Genomic DNA, 16,390 nt, shown 5'->3' on the forward strand with positions numbered 1-16,390 from the left:
AATTATTACTATTAATGATTAGTGAGTATTCTATGACTAAAGTGTGTTCTCCATTGCCCACCATGAAGCCCTAGCCCTCAGTGTGATGGTACTTCGAGTCGGTGTCTCTATGGAGGGAAGCAGGGTTAAATTAAGTCCTCAGGGTGGAGGGTGGACCCAAACCCAACAGGATTGCTGGTCTTTGAAGAGATTCCCTCTCACCAGCACTGTGTGCTTTTAAAAAAGGTCCTGTGAGGTCCCACGAAACCGCAGCACTGCTGTCCATTCACGGAGACCTTGAGGAGCATCATCAGCCAGGCACCGGTTCACACTGTAACTCTAGCTACTCAGGAGGCCGAGATCTGAAGACTGGAGTTACAAGCCAGCCTCAGCAGGAAAGGCCATGAGAATATCTCCAGTGAACCAGCAAAGCGGCAATCTTGAGCACAAAAGCCATACAAGAGCATGAGGTAGGCATGTGCACAGATACAGGCACACACACATGCTCACACACACAATAACTGTGTACATCCACAATGAAAAAACAAAGCAAAATCCCCCAAAAGAAACTGAGAGCAGGAAAAGTATACCAGAGAGCTAGGCATTCAGTGGCTCATGCCTGTAATCCTGGCTATTCAAGAGGCTGACATCTAGAGGATCGTGGTTCAGTAACCAGGAAATAGCAAAGCTGTAGACATAAATCAAGCTGATAGGGCACCAACCCTGAGCAAGCAAGCCATTTAAGCCAAGCTAGTGTAAGGGCCTGGGTTCAAACCTAGCACCACTACCACCAAGAAAAACTAGAGAAAACTTTTCATACACAGAAGTGGGGGAATCATTACTGTTCCTCAAACTTGAGAAGATAATGCTTATGAAGAACTGTAAGAGCGATTATGTCTCCAGAGACACTGCAGAAGCAGCGACTGAGGAACTGTGCATGTCACGTTTCACACAGTTCTATTGCTGGCACCGTGGACAGCACTGGCATAGCACATCACCAGCAACAGTTGAATGAGTGCAGTACTTGACTCTTGAAGGGCTTAGGGGAGACCTGGACCCTACTTGTTATTTTCTTCCTTAAAAAGCTTCATCCAAGTTTATGAGTTGTTTTCATTTAACAGAAAAAGAAAGGAAAAAAAAACAAAACTGCCATTATCAAATGTCACACTTGGTCAGAGTGTACCTATTGATAGAGTAATTTACTTTTGGTGAAACATTAGTTTTACAGAACTGGAAATACAACTTTCTCGGCCTCTAGTAACAAAAATTTACAGGAGTGGATTTCTTCCTGTTCCATATGCCTTTTTCTTCACTAAAAGTCCTTTAAGCCATGGTGTTCCCATGGAAGGGGTTAGCATTAACATCAGACTCATGGGGACTACTTCACACTCCTAAGAGTCTGTTCTACAAGGTCAGTGTGTTGGAATGGTAGACAGTAACCACCACGTCAGATCTTTGTTTCAACTCTCCCACCTGACGCTCATGCACAGAGCTGCGCTGCGTGCCTGGGGCTGTGCCAGGCACGTCTGACATGGGTGCAGAGGCAAAAATGGCCGATGCCCTCAAGGGGCTCATCATTTAATGAAAGAACCAGTGTGTAAGCGACTCACCCCGCAAAGCAAGCTGCGAAGTCGCATGCTAACCTCAAGGATGGTATGGGGCATCTTACGAGGCCACCTCTGGGACCTAGGCCAGGGAAGCTGCAACTGCACCACGGTGTCCCCGGGCACAGGGGAGGGCACAGGTGTGCTGTGCACCGTAAGATAGCACGGTAAGATGCTATGACAAGCGAAGCACGTGTGTCTGGATGTCGGCACATCACCCACTGCCTAGCACAGGAGGGCTTTGGGAGGTAACTGGGTCATTAGGGCAAAGACCTCCTGGCTGGGGTGACTCCCGCTGCAGATGGCAGAGAGACCTGGCCCCCACTTTGTGAGGGTACAGTGAGCAGAGCTGTGGGGGAATTGTGTCCTCACCAGACAGCAAATCGGCCATTTTATACTTCCCAGCCTCCAAGACTGTGAGAAATTTTGTGACAGGAGCCCAAACAGACTAAGTCAAATACAATACAGTACATAAAAGTAGAAAAGGAGAAGAGAATTCCAGGGATTTCAGGATGTTTTTCCAGAGAAAACATCAGACAGGCCTTAAATTGTACAGAATTGCATTCTGTACAATGCTGCACAATCAACAGAGCTTTGAAAACTGTACAATCTAGCAGCCAGTTCCATCTGATCAACTCCCTGAAGACAATTATTACAGGAGATAATTACAGGAAGTAAAATATTGAAGAGTTACAAATCTTGTTCAAAACTATGTTCACATCTCCAAGTAGCAGGGCCACGATGTGAACCGATGTCATGTGACTCTCAAGCCTGGATTTTTAAGCCACTTTTCTAACTGGGCACATTACAAGAATGATAGGGTTTGCTCAGAAGGGTCAGGACCCAAGGCAGAGCTACAGGGCAGGGGCAAGACTGAAAAGTGGGTGGGTCACCTCATCCCACAGAGCAGAGTGTGTAGAGGAGACAGAATCAGAGGTTCAGAAAGACAGCTAAGAAGGACCTCACCACACAGGGAGAGAAACACAGTAAAAACGTACTGCCTCCCAACACTGCCCAGGCCAGCTGGGTAGTAAATATCCCAAAAGACACAAAATCCCAAGTGAACTGATGACAGACCTCTTTATACAAACACACACAGACAAAACAAAATGCAGGCTGAAGACTTGAGTTAAGCACTTTCAGTACACAAGTCAAACATGAACCTACCTCACACAAAACACTCAGGTCAGTCCAGGAGACAAGTTACCTTGGCAAGACCACTCACTTTTTTTTCCTGCCCCTTTTTGTACTTCCTGCCTTAGTTTATGTCAAAAGCTAAGTGGTCTTATCAGCTTAAAATGCAAAATAAAAACATGAGTCAGCAAATAGAGATTTCCTTCCCTCTTGTCTAAATACAAACATTTTGCACTGACAAAAAAAACCAACAAAATACAACATTCCAAATCCCCTCCCACAAGCAACGTTAAGAAACATTAGGGTCTTTGTTCTAGCAACTTCATATTTGTAAATTTACGCCAAGGAAATATTTTAAAAGGAAAATGTTTCACACAAAGATTGTCATCAGAGAATTATTTATAATAGAAAAAGAGAAGCATCTAATAACTGGACAATCATTAAGTAAACTAATAGACCCACATCCAGTCAATTAAACAAACTTCACAAAATCTACGTAATAACTTGAAGAACATTATAAGCAAAACACAAATGGTGTAACTTTTACATGAACAATTAAATATCCCCATACAGTAACCATGACTGCATTTGGATGATCAGTAATGTCTCATATTTGCCTAACCTTTGAGAACATCCTAAATCAGAACGTTTTAAAAGCCCTTCTATATAGATATCTGCTAATGATACTCGGTCCCTTTTTGCTCTCAACACACATCAATTCTCTGCTAAGTATATTCTCTCAATACGTATCAGTTCATTGGCTCAATCCACCCAAATATTGTATGCAGAGGTCAGGTTGGGCTTATAGTGTGATCCAATTCTGAAAGTAAGAAAAATGTGTTTAAAATATCTGAAACCAGGTATTTTCCTATGGAAGGTAGTTCCTGGTACTGTCAGAATCAAACACGATTATAGTATTCTCCCTGAAGCGGAGACTTGATTTTGAAACTTATGAGGCATTTTTTACTGTTGGGGGAGGGGAGCAAACATTTTTAAAAAATGGTTTAATTCTTGGGTGACTTGCTTTACACCAAGGTCAACCCTGACCGGTCAATTGTACATCAATGGTCTCATCCAGCAACCAACCAAGTAATTATCCAACTGTGAGAAGATCCACAAATATGCTCTCTTCCTCCAAGACCTTCCACATCTTAGCCCCCACAACAAGTGTGAAGAGGAAATTAACCTACAAGGGAAGATCCATAGCCCTCCACGTCATGGAATCTGTGTCTGTGAGTCACCCAAGGGCTCAAGGAGAATAGTTGTTTCAAATAACTGCATCTGTACTCAACATTTATTAATTTCCCTACTCCACAGAGCAAGACTATGTAGCATTTACATGGAATGAGGTAGCCTAAGTAATCTAGGGGCAACTGGAAGTGTACCCAAGGGGAAAGGTTACACACAAATCTACCCCATGTATACAGGGAACTGGTGCATGTGCCTGCAGACGGTGCTGTCCCCTATTAGTTCCTTCCTGGAACTGCTCCCACAGTTATCAAGCCATAACTGCAGCTATGATTAAAAGGTGAAGTGAGAGGGGACAAACAATGACCAACCGCTGTGTTTCTGCCTAGACTAGAGGCAGTTCAAAAATGAGAAGGGAAGCCAGGGCTAGACAACATGAATAATCCCATTAATTACTGAGGGAATAATTAAATTATCCAGTAAGATAAACAATATGGTCTCTCAGTGTGATAGGGGAAAAAATTAGACTCACAGTACCTTATAAGAGGTACCTGACACAAGGTAATGGACCATTATCAATGAGGCAAGTGACTCCCCCCACCCTTCCGATTCTTTGGGTCATTACTCTGTCCTTACTAATGACAAAACATCATGGTTTAAAGATCAAAAGAATAAAGGAACTGAAAGTACAGGATACTGATTAACCATGCTGAAACTGTTTAACAGTTTGATATGTTACAAAAGAAAAAGACAACTTCATGAAATTTTGATCCATTTTTTTAAAGAAACAAGTATTTTCAAGTAGCTGCATATTTGCAGACTTACACAGGCACCTAGGCTCCTTCTTAAACAGATGGGCCAACCTTAAGAACACATAGAAAAAGCAGGATCTGCGCTCCCAACATGGAGCTACAGTGAGGCCTCGGATGGATCAGAACTGTGTGTCGTTCTAGACTTGGAATAGTTTATAAGACCGGTGTGCCACATCCTCTACTAGATACCTTGAAGATGGCAAAACACCTGATCAGTGACAATCAGTACTAAGAAGGTATGTGCCAGCCATCACAGCACACAGTCAAGGCCTGATGAGGTTAATCCTCTTCTTAGATGCTTAAAACCTCAAAAAGGTTCAAAGGGAACATGCCAGGGGACCGGTAATGTGATTTCAATTACTCCAAAACAGACTATTTTGTCTTTTAAGAGGTTTGATTTCACTTAGTTACTGAAATCCACTGTATACCGAGACAGAAAAACAAATGATTCTCAAGAAAGTTATATCCAGAAACACCTAAAAATTCCTAGACTAACATATTACACATTAAAAATGTTTTAAAAGACAAAGGCTGCAAGAACATTTTCTTCAGAGTCTTAATGCCAATAAATACATACTATCTACTTTCACGTACATTATCTATACTTTGGTAGGACCTGGGTTTGAACTCCAGGTCCTGTGCTTGGTAGACCAGCACTTTTATCACTTGAGCTATGCCCCCAGCACAACCCCATAGACTGGCCCGACGGGAGGGCTCCATAGAAACTGGCCTGGCCTACTTCACTTCCCCAGGTGGGGAATGGGGCCATGGTGGATGATCTTGATTGCCAACTTGATAGGAGAGAGAAGTGTCTAACAGCAGAGCAAAGCTTACCTCTAGGTGTGTCTGTGAGGGTGTTTCCAGGGAACATTAAGGGGGGACACTCCCTGAGTGGGGGTGCACCATGCCACTGCCAGGAGCCCAGATGGAAGGCCGGGGGAGGAGGAGGAAGCCGGCGGGCACCGGCAGGCTCTCTCACCCTGGGCGCCTGGCCTGAGCTGAGCTGCTCCACTCCGCCACCCTCTTGCCATGCCAGACTGAGCCCTCGGAAACCCCAAGACCAAGTACCCGATATTCTGTCAGAGCGAGGGAAAGCCTGGGCAGCAGGGGAGAGCTGTGGCTGGAGGAGACGCTCCTAACTGTGGGACAGGGGACACACGGCTCCTTAGGCGTTCATAAAGTCAGACGTACTATGTGTGCATTTCAACATAGCCTCATCGTATTAGAAACGAACTTAGAGAGCCCTTTCTTCTGGTATGCACTGCATGCACACTTCCTTCCAAATCTAGGCTGCTTATGGCACCTGGCTAATTTCTGTTATTGAAGAGAATCCCTGTGGAATATCAGAATGCAATTCTGTTTTGCTTCATTAGAGGATTACTTGTTTAGTTAAAGGGATTATAGAAGTTAAAGTTTCTGTCTCTCACTTCAACAAGCAGGTCTCTCCTCCAGCACCTCTAAAGCCCTACAGCATTCCTTAATCCTACCAAATCCCCATTCTTGAATGAGTAAATGGAGAGATGCCCTCCAAGACCTGGAACCTTTTATAACTTCCAGGCCCTTTGACTGCCCCTGAAAAAAACCCATCAGTGTGCAACTCAAACAACCTTCAGACTCAACTGGAGGTAAGCACTTGGTTCATGCCTCAAACACAGGAAAGGCTAAAGACCTTAGTTGTCCCCTACAAAAACCATGCTTTCTGAGTTAGAGCTGTCCTCGAATAGCAGAGCTACACGTTGCAAATAAAGGCTAACTGTGGCAAATGTCCACAATAACAAATGCTAACAGATAACAGATAAATGCAAACCTTTAGCTGAGCGACTACTGTGTGCAGCATGGCCCAGGTTGCTTGGTCGTCTGTACCTCCCTGACTCCCCTTAGCAACTCTCCAGGGATAGGCTATAGATCACTGTCACCTCTACTAAGAAATCTGAGGCTCAAAAATTAACTTCCAGACCACATTCTCCTAAGAATCTACATTTTAATTCAGTACAGGCCCTGCAGTCTATTCATCGAGTTTTAAAAAAACAACAAAGTAATTCAAATGCTGAAGTCACAGATGAAAATACAACTGGCTACAGGAGGAAAAACTCTTCCCCTCCCCCTTTTTTCCTAAAACCCCAGCCTCAATTTTTTCTTTCTCCATTGATCCCACAGGTGCTGTTTATGCAAGCATGAACATCTGTGGAGGAGGATGACCTGGGGTGGGGCGGCCCGAGCCCTCTCCCTAAATTTAGATCCGCAGCTCAGCTCTTAATTGCATGATTTAATCAGGACCCTCTAGAAGGGAAACGCGTCCATGTTCGCCACAGGCATGAAAGGAAACATCTTTACAAGTTATATCCTTTTGCAAACCAGCACATGGTCTCACGCCACCCTCCCAATTGTTCAGCTCCTCCTCGGGGAAGAGCATGGAATTTTATTTCTTTTTATCACTTGAAAAAATCACTTCCCTCCTAATTCAAAAAAACTGGGGTGGTGGCCACTTCCTCCACAGGTGAGAGAAATAAAACTTGTTGATCTGTCATTGCCAGGATCCTTACCATTAACCATTTATGCCACCTACTTCAAAACAGAAACAAAAAGCAATCGAAACCTAGCGTAAAGATTAGGACCTGTTTTCCAGGTTTCCAAATAAACAATTTTTTTCGTGGTCTTTTAAGATTATTTCTAAATTAAAAAATAGAGTCCTTGGGGTTGGGAATATGGCCTGGTAGTAAGAGTGCTTGCCTAGCATGCATGAAGCCCTTGGTTTGATTCCTCAGTACCACATACACAAAAAGCCGGAAGTAGCATTGTGGCTCATGTGGTAGAGTGTCAGCCTTGAACAAAAGAAGGTCCAGGACAGTGCCCAGGCCCTGAGTTCAAGCCCCAGGACTGACAAAAAAAAAAGAAAGAAAGAAAGAAAAGAAAGGAGGAGAGGGTGGGGAGGGAGGGAGGGAGGGAGGGAGGGAGGGAGGGAAAAGAAAGTCCTTACCCTGAAGTAGTTTAAAACTGTAGCTCTCAAGTACCACTTTGTCATCATACTTGATCAAAACACACTCTGAGGTTGCTTTAATTTGCTTTTTCACATAACTGCACCTACCCTACCAGCTGTGGGAAGGACTAAATATGAATACTTGTGGGAAGGACTAAATATGAATATGTAAGACTGAGTTGGAAATTATAAAATGTTCAAAAACTTAAAAAATGTATTATTAACATAGCAATACTCCAAATAAAGCTAATTTTAAATGGGCTTATTCAATTTGGGGGCATTTAAAAAATAAAGTTCTAGCTTCATTCAAAAAAGAAAAAAAGGAAATTAAGATAACATCTCTATAGTTACTCAATTCATCCAACCAATCCCTACTGTGTCCCAGAAAGTATCCAAAGCTCTGGGACACCACAGTGAAAGACAGTTTTTAAAGTCCTAGAGACCAACGTTCTGAAGATCAAGATAGGGACCCTGCAAACAGACTTCTGGGGAAAGGCATGTCTGCTGCAGAGAGTGTGCAGAGGTAAAGGCCCAGGGGAGACACAGACAGAAACAGGTGGACGTGACGGCATTTGCTCCAGCCTGAGATGGGAACCACTGGGAGAGGAATGAAGAGCGACACACCAACCTGGCAGGGAATGGGTTGTTTCCGCTTGCTGGGTTCAGGCAGAATGACCCCACGCAGAGATGGACACAGTGAGGAGGTATGGTTCAGAAGCTATGACAATTATGAAGGCACAAGCCCAGAGTTTTGGACCAACATAGCATGGCAGAAATGGTCAGATTCTGGATGTATCCCGAGACATAGCCATAGATAACTTACGACTTATGCAAATAAAATAATTTACCATAGAAGAGAAATTTAATGGGACTATGAAAGTGAATACTGGAGGGGCAGTCCACAGATCAGGACAGTACTCACCCACAGAAGCTGGGTGATGAACAGAGTCGGCAAACCCCCCCCCCCCCCCGGTGTCTTCATGGACAGACACTGGGGGTGAAAGGGCGTGGAGTGACACTGAAGGGGAGTCAGTGCTCTGAAGGAACAGTCAGGACGTGAGAGGCAAGAGGAGAAGTGTGTTCTCAGTGGAGCCACAGCCAGGTTCAAGGGCCCTGGCTCTGAATTACTCAGATGGCTGACAATAGGACAGCGATTAAATATGTTATGTAGTTCAACTGCGATTTAACTAATGAAAAATTAAAAAAGGACCCTTATATATAACATAGGAAAAAGTGTAAGATCTTCCACAATCAAAATGTGTATTGTAAGCCATGGGTGTGGGCTTCCACCAGCTGAAAGGAGACAGAACCGGAGGGCAGGCGGCCACTCAACCAATGGCTGTTCTTGAATTTGAAACCCCAAAATAGAAACAAAAACTGAACATAGGTGAAAAGCCTACTCATAGCTCCAGAAGACCCTACTAGGACCAAAAGGTATGACATTCATCTTTTTGTAAAGGGAAAAGAAATTTGACGAGAGTTGGTGAACAGGTGCACAAATGAATTAGAACTTTCAAAGAAATGTTTACAAACACAGGTTTGCAATATGTGATCCTATTCTAGGTGAACAGAGTATGTATGAAAATGTGCTTTTACTGAGCAAGTCAGCTACCTGATCAAAAGTTCCTAATGTATAAAATGGTACTTACAAAATGACTGTGACAATAACAACAAAGAGTCACCTTCCCTTCAAATCCCTTCCAGTAACAAGTCAAACACCCTTCAAGACTTTCAACACATACAAGTTTTACCAAAAAGAAAAAACTAAGTGCCAGAATTACTCAAATATCTTCCAGAGTAATTTGGTCCTCTCTCTTTTCTAGCATGAATCTATTATTTGGAAGAAAAAATATCGTCTAAAATCTAAAGTTTCTATAGCACTGAAGCAAGAACTGTGATCAGCCAGCATGGGGTGGACTGGCGGTCATTCACCGACCACCACAGGAGAAGGTGGAGGAAACAGCAGTAGCCCTCCTCCTTCCTCCCTTCCCGCCACAGCTTCTCATAGCTTGAGACAGAAACAAACACAGCCTGAAGTAGGATCCTAGGCCTCTCGTGCCACCATTCAAGGCTCTGTCCAGTCCTTGCCGACCAGTGACTTGCTGACCAACCCACACTGTCCTCCTGTACACACTCAACTTCTAGGAGAACTTGGCTCATTACTGAACAAATTCTTTGAGTGTCTGCCACCAACATAAAGGCACAGAAGAAAAGGAAAGGAGCACGCTACAGTTCACAGCCCCAGCAAGTTCACAGGGACTGGCATGCATAGCTGTAACAGTCACGGCTGTGTTCAGGCTATTTTATTCATGGAGGAAGGAACCCGCAGGCAGGCAGGCAGGCAGACGGACCAATAACCTGCTCTATTCTTTGCTGCAACTCTACCTCCTATCTACCCTGAACTTTGTGTTGTTTACCCTGAAGTAGAAATCCAAATAAAAAAATGGAGTGGGTAACCTGCAACAGTCTTAATGAAAAGCAAACACTGCTTTGGAATTAAGATTTGACAAAGAAGCACACAAATTTATCTAACAAACAAATTCCCTTGTATTTTTCTTATACTAGTAATAAAGCTATTATGTGCTCTGGGAAAATTTGAAAGAAATGTCTATTTCAAGATTAAAAATTGCTGTGGAAATTGCAAAGTGAATGACTGTTAACCATGTATAAAGATTCACACACTTGACTGTATACACCACTCTATCCTGACTTCAGACCACAGACAAGAAACAGAACACTCAAGTCTTCCTGGTATGAGGACTCATTCTCTTCCCTTTCAAAGGGAAGAGGGCTGAGCAGGTGGCTCTGTGGGATACACTCCCTAAGGCACAGTCACAACTCCCCAGCCATCTGGAGCATAGCCCACGTATTCACAAGGAACCCAGTTACCCTTGCAGCAACAGGCCTTGCTCTGAGCACGTCATACACACAATGTCCCTCGATCCTTATGAGAACACTATTTGGAGATGACAAAACTAAAGGACAGGAGGGCAGGGAACTTGCTTGGCCACCCCAGGAAACTGACCTTTTATTCTAGCCCCCATAACTCTAACTGGTGTGTCTGAACACCTTCCACGGGCATCACACTCTCCTTGGTGCTATCAAGATTAAAAGACAAGCATGGCTCATCTCTACGACACACTTACAACATGACATGGTATTTTCTTATATGTTTTAGAACATCTCTATGGAAAAATGCACTAAGCGAGAGTATGTAGTGTGTCTGGCCCTCAGCTCTTCATGTGTATTTCTCAAAGCTCCCTCTGAAACTGTGGAATAGAGTCCTCTAAGGGTGAAACGGGTTATATTTGTACCAATGGCCGTTCAGGAGACTGATGTGCTGAGAAAGTGGGAGCCACTGTGCTCTGCACTGCGCTAGCACGAAGACCGGAGAGACACTGCCGTCCACACACCCTCAGGGAAGTCAGCCTGAAGAGCTCCTACCATAACTGAAATACAAGCGTTACAGCAGAGGCCAGACCAGACAGGCAGGTTCCTCCAAGTTCTAAGACACTAAGTCCAAATCCTACATTTATGATCTTTTATCACATTTTATCAAACCATGTGAGATACACATTAAAAATATGTGTATAAATAGAAATTTCAGACACTCAGTAACTTGCTAAAAGAATGAGCTAAGGAGGAAAGTGATGAAGGAAGTAACACTCTACTATTGTACCAAACTTCTTCCTAATCCCTTGATTTTGAGACTATTCCTCACCAAGGACTTAAGGACAGGAAGGAGGTGGGGCAGGAGCAGCCAAGTGATTTACACAGCAGAGGTTTACAAGCACCACTGGCCTTCATCTAAAAGAAGGGACATGGTAAGGCAGAAAATGCAAACTTTGACAGTAGTAAGAGTCCACTTAGCACCGAGGTAAGACTGAACGTGATTCAGTTAGGTAAAGATCCTGCCAATCACTAGTGACCCATTCCTGTGGGTAGCATATGAAAAGCCTTCATTTTCTCTTACATAGAAAATCTGGAAAATTAAATGCTCATGACTTTTTTTTTCAAATTTTCTAAGAGGCTGGACTACATGGGGGGAGCTTCTCTTATTTTGATACCTCATAAACCAGTCCATCTCAATAATCAAAATCATATTCCAGAACATCAATGTATCTCACAAAAATAAGCAGATGACACTACAGAATCCAAATAAAGACAAAGAGCCTATTTCAAAATGTTCTAGGGAAGACGAGTGTCTTTATGGCTCATCAACCATTTTGGCTGATTAAGAAATGTAATGTAATTGACACATCCAGGGCCAGATAATCCCAGCTACTGGGGAAGCCAAATAGAGAATGGCCATATGAAGCTAACCTAGTCAAAAGAGTATCACCAAACTAAAGCAAAAAGGACTAGGGTCATAAGTCACACATACAGCACTTACCTATAAAGCATGAAGCCCTGAGTTCAATCATTAATACTGCCAAAACAAACAAACAAATAAACAACCCCCCCCCAAAAAAAAACCTTAGAGCTATGAAAGGACTAGAATTACTTCTCACTCTAACAAGAAGATTCTTGGCCCCAAATCATGCCATTGGAGGCAAGTATAGGACTCAAATGGAAATGTGAAGAAGGTCTACCATTTAGAAATCCAGCACATAAACAAATGTCTGCCATACACGCACACATACAACCTTCCTCTTCCCCCCACAAAGGTATGTTTTGTGCCTTCTTGGAAGTCCAGATTGTCTTGGGCTACTCAGAGGTGTTGGCTTCCTTTCCTTCTACGTTGAAAACCAGTGCTTCCCAGACTGACACTTTCTCTCCACAAAGAGAAACACAATAAGGTACAAGAGACAACAACATCCCAATTCGGTGACAAACCTGATCTAGCAGAACATTTTATGCCTATCAGTTTATATTTTCATTCTGAATTACTTAAACACATATTTTTCCTTTCTTTTTCTATCAGAGTAGTGCTGCCCACTGATTTTAAAAGTTTCTTACAGGGGCTGGGAATGTGGCTTAGTGGCACAGCACTTGCCCAGCATGCATGAAGCCCTGAGTTCCATTCCTCAGTCCCACATAAACAGAAAAAACGGTTCTGTGGCTCAAGTGGTAGAGTGCTAGCCTTGAGCCAAAGAAGCTCAGGGACAGCACCCAGGCTAAGTCCAAGCCCCAGGTCTGGCAAAAAACAAAAACAAAAAAAACAATAGTTTGTTGATCTGTTCGCTTTCGGGTTATATTTGTCTATCTGGCTGCACAACAATTGTCAAATCTATAAAACTTTCCTTTATGGAGCGGGCATGGTGGCTCACACAAGTAAATCCTAGTGACATGGGAGGTAGAGCTTGTGAGGACTGAGGTTTAAGAACAGCCAACCAACAAGTTCTCAACTAATAAAAATCTGGACATGGTGGTGTGTCCTTGTCATCTGGGCTATACTGGAGGCATAAACAGAAGGATCACAGTCCATGCCTGACCCAGGCAAAAAGTGAGGCTCTATTAAAGATAATAACAACAAAAGGGCTGGGAAGGTGGCTCAGTGGTAGAGCGCTTGCCTCGCACGCATGAGGCCCTGAGTTCAACAGCACCACATAAACAGAAAAAGCTGGAAGTGGCGCTGTGGCTCAAGTGGTAGAGCGCTAGCCTTGAGCTGAAGAGCTGAGGGACAGCGCCTAGGCCCAGAGTTCAAGCCTCACAGCCGAAAAAATACTAATAACAACAAAAGGGACTAGAAGCACAGCTCAAGTTGGTAGAGTATCTGCCTGGTAAAAACCCTGAGTTCAAACCCTAATGCTCACACACACACACAAATTCCTTTATGGTACCACATTTAGAACAGCTATTAATAATGTCCCCAAACTGGCATAAGGCAACTTTCCATCTAACACTATAGTAAGAACCCATGCCAGAATCTTTGCACCATGAACATATTGCTATGATGAAAAAAAATTAAACACTAATGAATGCTGTAAGAAAAGTCATAAATTCAGAATACTCATTTTTTTAAAGCCCTAGGCAATTTAAGTAACTTCTCTAAATCATTAAAGGGATTTTCCCTTAGCTCAATTACTGAACTTTTCTTTAAAACTCTTATCTACAACAGTCAGGGAAATGCTCTATCTACAAATTCCCAAACCAGATATTTCACAATTTCATTACCAGACTTCCCATCGCTTAACTCCTCTCAATTCATTTAGCCCATTAGTCTCCTTATAACGAATGCCCTTATCTAGCCTGGGCTCAATATTGCCTTCCGTAACATTCTAAGCACTAAAAAACAGTAATTTTCATAGTTAACAGATCTGAATGCTTCTGTGCCAGGTCCTCTGCTAAGTCTTTTATGTATTCTATACCTCTTTATATGTGTTAACACCTCTCAAGCCAGGCCAGCTCACAATTCATGGAATATCACATTTAACTCATAGTAAGACTTTTTCCCTCAGTATCTGAAATACCTTACAATTGACAACACCTCAGATCAGAACAAACATGGAAATAGAATTCATTTTTATCTTCACAGCAATTGAGAATGTTCTTATTTTTCCAATGGGTGAGATTTTAATATTACTAGCTCTCCAACTCATAAGCCAAGTAAGTGCTGGGGCTTGGACTCAAACCCAAGCAGTGTGACTCCAAGTGTCTCACCTCTGAACCCACTTGTGATATAGCCTTCGGCTAATCAGCCAGAATCACACTTGCCACACCCAGCTTCACCCAGACTTCGCACCTACTGTTTAGAAGTTGAATTCCCCACAGATTGCCTGGCACACTATCACAATGGCTCTCTGACCACTTCTTCAACTACCCTCACTAGGGAAGAGAGCTGTTTTTGCAACACTGGAAGAAGAGTAGGCTGACCAGAGATCTGCCTGGTGCTCTCCTCTCTAACCTAGACCCACTCTGCTTCTTGGACAACCGTCCCCCTTCCTTTCAGCTTTCATAGTTCACCATCTCTGCCCTACACCACCGGCTCCACCTTTTTAAATTGCTCTCTATGAACATTTTCCCCCAATCTCCAAACAGGAAGAAATCTCATCTATCTTGAAAAATAAACCACTTAAGGGAGTGTAAGAATCGGTTTCTCATTTCTTAATATCCTATTACCTTTCTCTACTTTGTTATCTGACTTTTCCTCTTTGCCCCGAATCATACATGTGCCCTTCCAAACCTACTTCTGGATCTCTTCCTATGGTATTCTGGTTTCTCCATTCCTCTGACCCTACACCTTCCAGTGCCTTTTTTTGTCTACTTCAAATATGTCTCTTCCTTCTACTAATTCCTTATTTGGGGCCCCAGTAGAAGAAAGCTGGGCAGCACAGATGACGGCCACAAGACCATACACAAAGTTCCTAAACTGCAGTTACAAATCTCCACCTTCCTGTCAGAACACTTAGACTCTCCACTGTAAGCCATCATTGGCACAGTTGTCACTCCTTCTATAGGTCACAATTTTTAGCCACTGGGTTGGAAATGAGGATCATCTCTGAGTCCTGTCTCATTCCTCTACAGTCGTACCGACACCATCTTCATGATTTGTTTACACACAAAACTACAACTTCTGCTTCTACCTTCATCAGAGATTTCTCGTTATATAGCTTGTCTAATGATCTGCCGTTTGCTCTACCCACTTGGATCACATCACAGTGCATCTCTATTCTGGCACACCAAGGTTCTAAAATTCCAGATCCAACTTTACTTCTCATCACCTCCACCCTGCCCTTCAGGGCCCCATCCGGCACACTCGTGCAGGTCAGGCAAAGCTACTTACAGTCCAAGTGTCTGTGACAGCCACACGTGGCCACGGAAAACCAAGGTAACTACAAAACTGCAGCTGCTTGCTGAACTAACCACATTTAAGTGCTGGATCATCACCTGTGCCTATAGCTGTGGACCAGCAGAGATATGGAACACCTGCATCTACTGGACAATGTGGCTGGGTTCTGCCCTTCCTCCAAGCTCTCCACACCATCCCTCTGGCCAGCAGATAGGCCTCTCCCTTCTATCCAGGCAAACCCACAGGTCTTTCTATACTACAGCAGTTCCCGTGTGAGCTGTAAGACTTTCCCCTGTATCGCTCTGCAACAATTCTCACAATGTTGTTGCATTTTTACATTTAGTGTCTTCCCAGAAATTATGGTATCTCTTAGAACTGATAAGTCTTTATGGGACAGAGCATATATTCAGTGTAATGCTACATCACTGCTACCAAGTAAAGGATTATATCCCTCCTCATCCAGTTAAAAAATTGTTTTTTTAATCTAAACAAGCAAAAGATCTTGCATCTAGTTAAATGCATTTTAATTTAATGCATAATTATAGTAGTTGGAGATAATTAGCCCCCCTCCCTTTTCTTCTTGTGGCTGAAAGGAAGAAACCTATAGTCTGAAATACTTCCACTTTACATAAGCACACCACAAAGAAACCACAGAATACAGACATGGAGAGGAAAATGAGTGAATAGTTTAACCTACTCTACCAATCTGAGATTGTACAGGACAGCAACTGAGAAACTACAAATAAAGCATTAAAAAATATGTGCAAAAATCTATCTTCAAATCAACAGGCAGACTTCTTTTTAATAAACTTCCCCTCAAACATAACATTTATTATATCCTCCCCAAACGTAACATTTACATCCTAACTCAAAAGCATACAGATGCATAACCAGTTGTATATGCATATGTTCTTTCTTTAAATCCAGGCTTAGTGCCTCAAAAAAAGGGAGGAGGGAGGGGCAA

This window comes from Dipodomys ordii, unplaced genomic scaffold (assembly GCF_000151885.1).
Source record: "Dipodomys ordii isolate 6190 unplaced genomic scaffold, Dord_2.0 Scaffold119, whole genome shotgun sequence".
In the NCBI taxonomy this organism is placed as follows: Eukaryota; Metazoa; Chordata; class Mammalia; order Rodentia; family Heteromyidae; genus Dipodomys; species Dipodomys ordii.